The following is a 10,896-nucleotide window of genomic DNA, read 5'->3' on the forward strand; positions in this document are numbered from 1 at the left end:
CGCTGGTGCCTCTCTCTCACAATCTCGCTCAAAATGCTCTCGCAGATTCGTTCTCTTCCTACGATCTCGCTGGTAATGGTTTTTTTTGGCTATCACTAGTTAATGGCCTGATCTCTGCTGATAATGGCTTGGTATGCTGGTAATTGGCCTCTGATCTCGCTAGTAAGGCTGTCTTTCCAATACGTTGGCTCTCCAATCTTCCATTTAAATTCAATTCTCATAACCATTCAAATTAAGAATTAAATTAACTGTTATTTCCAAATCTCAGTCTAAGCTTTCTAATCCAAATTTTTATATTCTAATTAAATCCAAGCCAAATCGGGTGAGATAAATTGTCAATTTCGTCCAAAATTAAAGTTTGGCCCATATCTCCAAAGATCAATCTCCGAAATTTTATCAATATTCGAATGGTTAACCTTTGATATTGAGTTATGAATAAAATGTAGAGTTCAATTTTCGCTATATTCTAAATTTTATCTCAAATTTAAATCAACCTTTAGTTTTAATACTCATTTTCCAAGTAAAATTGAGCATATCCCAAATTTTTATCTCAAACCAAAAATTGATCAGGATTCAATTTTACCTCCAAATTCTATTCCGGAAATTCGAATTAAATTAAATTTTGCAAGTGGACATAAAATTCTACTTTAGTTCACAATTAAAGTTTACTTAGCGAAAGTGTGTGTCAAACGAACAAGATTTCAAATCAAAATTTTGAAGCTAAATTCTCATATTTTGATCATGATGATGCATCAAATTAAAAGAGTCAAAAATCATACTTTGATCTCAAATTACACTTTTTTTTTCGAGACTTCAACCACCCATATACGTGCATAAATCTCGAAAAGGGGGCATTTTGTGAATGAGAAATTTGGACCAATCACAAGTCACCACGTCGTTTGCTAAATTAACGACGAATTCTAAATCATTGACTTTGGGTCAATTAGAAGTTGACAATGTCCCGAATTGAATTGAAGACAAGTTTCGATGACGTGACGCGAATGAATCTATGAGAATAAATTGTCCAATTTGATATTATATTTGGGCTTAAAGTCCAAACTACAAAAAAAGTTGAATTGACCCAAATTCCAGATCAGGCCTAAAACCAACTAATTGGCCCAAGGGTCAGGCCCATGGACAACCAAGCCCACGAAGCCTACCTGAGAACTCTATAAATAGAGAAGTTCTCTTCATTTGTAGGGGCAACATTTTCTACATTCAGAGACCCAGAGAATTTTCACTAACAAGCAGAGGACTTCCTAAAGGACTCCTGAAGCTGCACTCCTATAAGGCAGAGACCTTTGAAGACACAAATACTCTTCCAAGACTTCTCTACTTCAAGCTGCCAAGACTCTTGAAGTGCACTCCTATAAGGAAGAAGACCTTTGAAGAACAAATACTCTTGCAAGACTTCTATTCAAGTTTTCAAGACTTCTACTTCAAGAACGTTCGGTTGCTTTCCTTCTCCAAGTCAAGCTATTTCACCAACTGAGAGAGAATCAGAGGATCAAATATTAGAGATCAAACCACATCATATAATATCAACTCCAACACCAACACCAACTCAAGTTTTAACTCCACGAAACAACCGTTTCTCCGAAAACTCATGCGAACAGAGGGTGTTCAAGTTGTTCGTTGCGTTTTGAACAAATTTGATCAAAGGATTTACTTGAAAAATGGTTCTTCAAAAGTATAATCTCTCATCTTTTGTTTTTATTTCTGAAGCATGTTGTAATTTATGTTTTGTGCATAATATATTATGTATGACTGTAAATGTATGTGTTCATTCACAATGGGGTTTGGACGATCCCCTTCCGCTCAAAGATTCTCTGTAAAAAGAGTTCCTTCAAGAATAATTCTCATCCTTATAGTACTTAGTTACTGTTTATTTAGTCAAGAAATTTACTAACACTTAGTAAGTTTTGTAATTGTAAACCCGCCATTTTCGAATTACAGAGATCGGAAACAAACAAGCCCTCGAAGTAGAAACAACTGTTTGAAAATAGACCTAAGTAACTTTATCCATTTCTGGAGTTCACAATGTTCTATATCCTATGTTACAACCCTCCGAAGGGATCGTCGTGATTAACGACTAGCTAGTACCGCCTAAAAACGATAGTAGGTGCAACATAGAAATCTCACTGTATGACCTAATGGAAGAGACCGTAGGACGTGTTGACACACACCCTTCACCCACTTACTATGAACTACTTCCCCTATTCACATTGGTATTGACCCATGCAAACACTTTCCGAAGGGAGGTTGCCCAAATAGTAACTCGATGTCGAGCATGGACCTCACAGTGTGAACTCTTAGGGACGTGAGAGCTAGAAATAATATATCTCATATATTATCAAACTCCCACTGAAGTGTTCTAATTTATAAAATTGGGTATTGATTTGATTATTGACTGGCTAATTTTATACAACCTAAGTCTAGGTAATTTTTCCTAGTATAACTTTTATTGGGATTTAACCTATGATGTCTAGGTGATAAATCAATTTTATTACCTTACATCACTCATGAATGCTCATAAAACTAGGGTTATTGACGTAGATGCCAGTTTAATCTCTAGGTAGGATGTATTCCGTAGACCGTCAATTTAAGTACCCCCAACCTTAGACAAGATTTCCTCGGGTAAGTAAACAACTCTTGTTTTATAAGTAATCGACCTATTTTAACTCTTAAAAAATCTATTGAATTGCACCGGCTAACCCTAGGTGAGCATGAAATTTATCTCTGTTATAGATTTTAAAAGTCTAGGTTATTTTATAATAATTATAAAATAAAATATAACAATTATAAGCCTCGAACATTCATCTATAACATTGTTCATTCTTCGTGATGTGCGCTAAAGTGTATTATGAATAAAGATGTAAGGCAAGATTGAGGTGAATGAAGATGAATGGTGAATCAATTCTCTAAGTGAGAAGATTGGATGATGTGTTGAGATGCGTTACACTCTGTATAATGCGTACAAGCTTTTCTTAAGTCAGATCCAAGTATAAATCTAATTTAAGTTCCTGGTAAGTCCAAGATCGAACACAGAAATTTATGCTAGACTAACGCAGACCTTGCGCTGCAACAGTTGCAGAAGGGTTCTAAATTAACGTGAGAGAAGTTTATCTACATTAATCTTACTACATACATACAAGAAGACACAAGAGTTCAAGTGAAACACGGGGCTTAAGAATGAATGGTGCTAAGTGCTAGGGGTATGTGTTGATCCAAGTGTTCAGAAGTGTGGGTAAAGATGAAGATGAGATATGCTACAAACCAAATGTATGTAGATGCGTTAGGTTTCTATTTATCTGATCTTGTTATTCAACACTTCTCAATGTGAATGCCACATATGTTCCTATTTCTAGGATGCACGTGTTGGTTACAAAAAGCAGTGAAACATAAGTATTTTTATCTCTAAATCTACTGTGCGTTCTGACTCAATGCGTTTCTAGCTATCCTATTCTTTCGAATGGTTTTAGCTGAGATAACTTCAACCAGATAATCAAAATGATTAAAGCTTTAGAAATTAAGCATGCAACAATTCACAAAAGCATCTATCACACAATAGAATGTAAGCAGAGGCAAAAGTGATGGATCAAATGCGCGATTTAATAAAGAACGAAATTGTCTTTACAATGATAACACTTAATCGCATGAGATGAAAAATGGAAATGAAGTGAAATGAAAAGAGTTAAGCCGTAGAGTTCAATCTCTTATCCTCTTTGGTTTGATCTAAATACGTGTACAACCAACTTGGTGAAGAAGTGAAGAAAAATTCTCTCTCGAGCTTGGACTTCTACAATTCTCCTTGATCAACGATGACAATGGTTCTTTCCCTCCTATGTTCTTTTTGCAGTAGTAAAGTAACTATCATCTAAGTTCTAAAGTTTTCTACCTGATTATGGTATGTGATCTATGATATCTTCCTTGGTTGCAAGTCTTCTAATTTATAGGTGTTTTTCTCAGCAACTGGTGATATGATAGCATTAATTTCCATGCCTTGGTCAGCCGCCTGCCAGTTCAGTTGTTTTTGAGACGCCGACAGTCAGATACCCAAACTTGCAAGTGGTGATTTGATAAGAACAATACGAACCAATGTGTCTTCTTTGCGTTGGCAACTTTTGGATGCATGACTTTGCGTTAGTGAAGCAGTTATATAAAAAAGAATGTTTTCTTAAAGACTAGTACTATTTGAGGAATTCCATGTGTTTTTCCTTTAAGACAAATGTGTTTTTTTCATTAAGAATCCTGATTGTTCTAACTTTTGAGAGACAATAACTTGTATTTCTATAAGTTATCAAACATGCTTCTTTAAAATAACACCATGCTTAAATATAATACTTATATTAAATTATGAAAATATAAACATGCATACTATATACATTATAACACATATAACATATAACAAATGAAAGTCACATGCTTATCCTACGATGGGGTTTTTTTTTTTAAAAAAAAAAAAACTATATGGCATACTTTATGCACACATATTAAAAAAAAATATCATAGCATCACATGCATAATAATTAAACAACACTAAAGTGGACCAATTTTGGCATTAAAACAAACAAACTAAAAAAAAATACAAAAATGGTTAAAAATGGGCTTCAACTTGAAACAAGACCGCTCGACCTGACCTGAACCACCCGAACCGGCTCTCCAATGCTCCAAATAAGGCTGAACCGAACCGTAGGAGGATGAACCGAACCAGAAACCAGCAAAATTGGTCGAACCGGCTCCATCCGTGCGAACTGGCTCATGAACACGCGCCTTTCTGGACTGGAATGAACAGCGTCGCAACGCTTCATCCCAATGTTGCAACACCATGGGTTTTATGAAGAACAACGTTGCAATGCTATCTGGCCAACGTCGCAACGCTGCCTAGCAGAAGCTTCGAATCTAGTTTTCTTCTGCTGACCTTGCTTGCTTCAAACTTCGATTACAACCTAATTCAACTCTATTGACTCCAGAAAAAATACAAACCCTTTGCAACATATTAATGCTCATATACATATGAACAATTACAATTTAAACAACAAAATTAATGAGAAAGCTGATGCCAAAATCGCAATATATCCACTTTAGCCCACAAAGCATTCATCATATGAAAAACACCCACTAAATGCAATAGAACGTTATAAGCATGCTTTGATACCAATTGATGGATAAAAACAACATGCACAGCAGAAGAAATTGAACAATAACGCTCTAATTACATTAATGAACTAGGGTTATACATGTAAAAGAGTTAGAAATATAACCTTTGTAGTTTCCACAAGAATCTTCCTCTCCATGAACAATCGGTACCACCAACGGTAAATCCTCGCTATTCTCTGATTCAAGAACACGGTTGTGGGACTGAACTTTTAGTGAAAGATAGGAAATTTCACTTAATAATTTAGAGAGTAAAAGAGATTTTGTGGAAGATAATGATCAAAAATCAAAGAAGCATTAGTTTTTAGTATTTGAAAAAAAAACTATTTACAAACCAAAACACATGAAAAAAACTCTTCTTGCATGACTTTCACCTCAAACTCCATTAGCTTGAAAAATTAGGTGTCAAGTTTTGCATGAAACACTTCATAACCCATTTAGTTAGTGGGAAAATCCAACAATTGGACTTTTCACTAACTAATTTTTTATTAAAATAAATTTATAATAAATCAATTTTTTTGACAAAATATGAAATACATTTTTCATATTTTAGAAATTATTTAATTAAAAAAAATTAATCAAATAAAAATAAAAATAATTTAATATCACATATTAAATTTCCTTTAACACCTAATTTTAATAAATCATATTAACCAATTTTTAAAACACTTTCATGTTAATATTTTATTTAATATCTTATATAAAATATATTCTCCAAAGATAATTATTTAATTATTTAATTGTAAATTATATCTTATATAAAATACAATTTTCTCTAAAGGTCGAATTTGAACATTTCAAATTCTTACTTCACCTAGTTCTTCAATTTTATCTGTAGTGAGCTAGCGAGGAGACCCGATGGACCTACAGATCATGGGCTCCAACGTTCCGAGACTAACCGGTTAAATTCTTTAACCTAGTTAATCAACATGCGTTAACTAACAAGACTGTCCACTATAGCCTATAGTTGCATTCCCCTCACTGTAGATATATTTTGTGTCTATTTGATATAATCGTCATCGATAAGTTCATCCTTCACAGGTTATTCGTAACCTCAGCTAGATCAATTACCGTTTTAGCCTTGAGTTACATATTTTCTCCTTAATTGTCCCTCTAATGAACAATTGATTTATGATCCAAATCACTAAATCCATTCCTTTTAAGGCCAACGAGAGGATGGGGCCCCTTGTTCAAGACTCGGGATTAGCTCTTAGAGAAACAACCTTTCTACTATCCCTAAAATGGGTAGGAGTGAATTTCATCTTGAAAATTCTATGTTCTCAGCTATCTTCCCAGTCTTATCCCTGAAATGGGAGGCATATTGAGTAGCACTGCTGAGCTTACCCTCACCTATGCAGATTAAGGGACAATCCCGAATAAACAGGAGTTCATAGACAGCTCAAGATTCAGATCAAGTTATCTAGGTCATCAAGAAGTGAAATTAATCAGTGTTAACAGTAAAGATGTTAATACATAACAGTGATTATTTCATAGTCAATCTTACATAATCTCATTATGTAGAACACCCCCACTCACATGTCTCTACATGAACGAACTAATCACATCGTTTACGACACTTTACAACATTTGTAACAATCACAAAACAGGTCGTATTCAATAGTATCTCCAAAAATAGGTACCAAACCTAATCCAAGTATTATAGATTGTTAGGCTATTTTACTCAAACTTGATCCAGTTTATGTCTCCACTTAAAGTCCAAGTATTCATGACAATAGCCAAGGGTTCGTACTTTATTGGATTTAGAGTTATTAAAAAATCAATTTATTTTCATTTAACAACATTTAACTAAATAAACTTCATATATGTTTATTGTTTACAAACTACGAGTTTTAGGACATACAACCCAACACAGACAATATGAACCATATTGTTCATGTGGAGACATGTGAGTGGAAATAGGCGAAATAATTGGTTTCTTTTTATAACACCGTTACTTGAAGAAACCAATATTTCACTAGGATGACCATATATGACTTGACCTTAATCCTGAGTGAGTTATGAACTCCTCTTTATGAGAGAAATCGTTTGATCTATATTAGTGAGAGCGGCCTTGTTAGCCGACTTAACAAGCCTACCATTTGGGAGATTTGTCCGGGTAGGGAGCTGGGAATACACCTGCACAAAAAGGAATTCACTCTTTCTAGATCATAGGGAAAGTAGATAAATTGCTCTCTTAACAGCTGATTCTAGATCTTGAACAATGAGGCATCAAGCTCTCATTGGCCCAAGAGGTGTTAGTTTATGGTTTGACTATAAACTATTTGTTCATTAGAGGAATTAGTGGTACTTAAGAAGTTAGATGTAACTACAAGGGTAAAACATATTTTGACCTAGCTGTAGTTATGAGCAACTTATGAATGATTGACTCATTGTTGATTGGTTATATCCATGGACACAGAAAAACGTCTACAATGCGAAGAGTGCAGCTATCTGTCTTTAATGGAGTGACTGATAGTTAATGAATATTGATTAATTTTATTAAAGAGTTTAATTAATTAATTTTATATCATTGGAGTTTCTAATCTATAGCTTGCTAAGGATAGTAATGAAGAATAATTTGATTGTTCAAATTACTTAAAAAAATTTTATATTAATATGATTAATATATAGTGTATTTTGATACATTATAGAATATGGTTAATTATAAATATGATTTATAATCCTAGAGCATAACAGGGAAACGTGGCAGTGTCTTTGTTCATTGAGAGGTTCGAGTTTGTTCGTGACCAAACGAGAGGAAAACGTGAAGAAGGGGAATCTTCAAGGGTGAGTTCTCTTCTTCCCTTTCTTCCTCATTAGAAGTATGCTTAGGTTTGTTTAATGTTTATCCTAAGTTTGTATGATTTAGTTAACTAATTTTGTATTTTATAAAATATATTTTCAAATTGTACGACGATCACACACTTCTGCGGGAATTCGATTCCCTTTAAATTATGCATGATGTATGTGGTTTTTTGTGAAATAGATAGTTTCGGGTTTAGCACTGTTAGATTGTTATTTAGCTTAAATTGTTGATGTAAGGGCCCATTTTTTTGGGCATTTAAATTCAACAATTAAGTCTGTAAGCCTGTGTCAATCGTGGAGCAAGAGTTGCTGAGGAGATTGATAAAAAACGAAGTAGAAACAGATCAGATCGAAGCAGAAAATAGCTTCCTGTGTTGGAGTATAATAGAGCATTATGATGCTATGCTCTACACTGTAGCACAGAAGGCCCAGTGTCGCAACGCTGATGCCTATCGGAGCATTGTTGTGCCCCAACAATGTAGCTACACTCTCCTAGAGCGTCACTACGCTCCAAAGCCTACATGGGCGCACTCCAGACATCTAGAACGTGGGTTAGATTCCTATGAATGGCGGTTTTTGCAGCAGTTTTTATATTATCTTGAAAATTATCGTATGTTTTAAATTAAATCAATATAATATGATTATATTAATTTGATTAATTTTTTATGGGTGCCAAATTTGGTCTATTTTCGCTATGTAATTTAATTTAATGCATCCTGATGTATGAGTACATTATTATATGTTGCATAATATATGTCATATAATTTAAAGTCTTCACCTTAGGATAAACATAACTATGTATCGTATTTAATACAAAAGTTATATTATATGATTGTATGATATTGTAAGTATACACATGCATCTTATTTAATATAAATGTTCTATTATATAGTTGCATGTATTAATAAGCATATCAATGCATCACATTTTAATATAAGTGTTATGTTAAATGATGGATATGTATGATTTTCATTATAGATTAATATAATTGTTATATTATATGATGAAAATTGAGATGCATTGAGCATAGAGACTTTGATTTGAATCTGATACCAATGGGTATCATCCCTCCTAGAATAACGTTTTCTTTTAGACCTTTCAACTAGGAGAGTAGCTTTTGCTAAAACTCGAGTTGTTTCTTGAAAACTTGCTTTGGATATGCAAAAATGAGTATTTAGAATTACTTAGTAAATATAATAGTTATGTTTAACTAATGTCATTAGAATGCATGTTATAGGTCTTAATAATTCATTAGAATATAAGTGTTATATGTATAATGAGATAAATTAAGACCTATAACATAGAGTTGCATAAAAACATAAGATTTTAATTAATTTTAAATGGTTTAAAATAAATTCACTTAGATTTATGTTAAAATATTTCTAATATGATTAGAAATAGGTTAATCTTTTATTTTTTGTTTTAATAAAATTATAATGAAAGCATAAAAAAATAGATTTATAAAACATTTGCCTATAAGTGACCTTTATCTAAGGAACGTTCTATCTAAGATTGGGGTTATTTAAGTTGATGGAAAGAGAATACCCCTACTTAGGAACCGACCTAGATGGTGAAGTAGCCAAATATTTTATAAGCATGCAATAGATTATTAGAATTTAGTAAAGTGTTTAATAAATGATAATCATACATTGTTAAACTATCCAATATAAGAGTTATATTAGATAAATTTAACAATACTTCGATAAATTTTCAACCAAATTTACCTAAGTAATAAATCCAGGTTTTAAAATAGGAAAAAAATATATATGATATGTCGTTTTTCCTTCACGCTCTCTCTTAAAGTTCACACCCGTGAGTCTCACTCTATCCAATATGATTTATAATTAATACTATATATAAGAGAAGCAAATATTTGAATAAGATTCAAATTAATATAATGTGTACATCATAATATAAAGTTAATTTTGAATGAGATTCAAACTAAACTTTACTATATGATAGTAATATATTTGAATGAGATTCAAGTATTAATTGTATGGATAAGATTCATATGATACTATGGTTAAAATTAATATGAATGAGTTTCATATTAAAATTATAGGTCATGTGAGAGGATATTATTTGAATATGATTCTAATGAAATTTAAATTTATTAATTTATTAATTGTTAATTAATTAATATTTATTTAATATATATTAAATAAATTAAATTTAGAATAACTCCCAAAGTAGTTATCTTACGGTTGACGGAGGGGAATTGTAACTCCCGCTCCACCCATCACTCTCATATAATGATTTTTGTAAGAGAATTTTTTGAAAAAGACATGTGTAAGTGTTGTTGATGAACACATAGAGATCTCTCTGCAAAATGAAAACTCTCTCAAGCATAGTCTCCTCTGTTTCAAGAACTCTTTCCAATCCAAAAAGAATCCCACATTTTTGTATATCTTGCCTAAGAAATAGCGAGGAAACCCAAGTGATGGTGTCAAAAGAGGTTTCTCTTTCATGTTTTTTTGGAGGAAGCTTTGTAGTACGAGAAGTTCGTGATTGTTGGTGAGATCGATACAAGGAGAAGATTCTGTTGAAGAAGGTCTTCAAGGATAAGTCTCTTTTGTCCTAAAGCATGCTTAAGTTAGATTCTGCATCATATATCTCTTTGTTTTCTCTACATTTCAAGTTTCCAAAATGAATAACAGTGACACATGCGTTCACACGCTTCTGTTAAGGAATTCAACTCCTTCAGATGTAGCCTAAGAAATGACTAAAGAGATAATTATCCAAGAATAAAATCAAATGTCTATAATGAAATAAAATTATGAATACAAGAAGATAATTCTCAATTGGATAAATATAATCATAATCTTTATTTTTGTAAAAGAAAATTATAATCTTGATTAATTAAGAAAATTTATCCTAATCATAATCGATTAAGGATTCGACCCAAATTAATATTAATCCTACTCTTCAGACACT

Source organism: Benincasa hispida, chromosome 6 (genome assembly GCF_009727055.1).
Source record: "Benincasa hispida cultivar B227 chromosome 6, ASM972705v1, whole genome shotgun sequence".
Taxonomy (NCBI): Eukaryota; Viridiplantae; Streptophyta; class Magnoliopsida; order Cucurbitales; family Cucurbitaceae; genus Benincasa; species Benincasa hispida.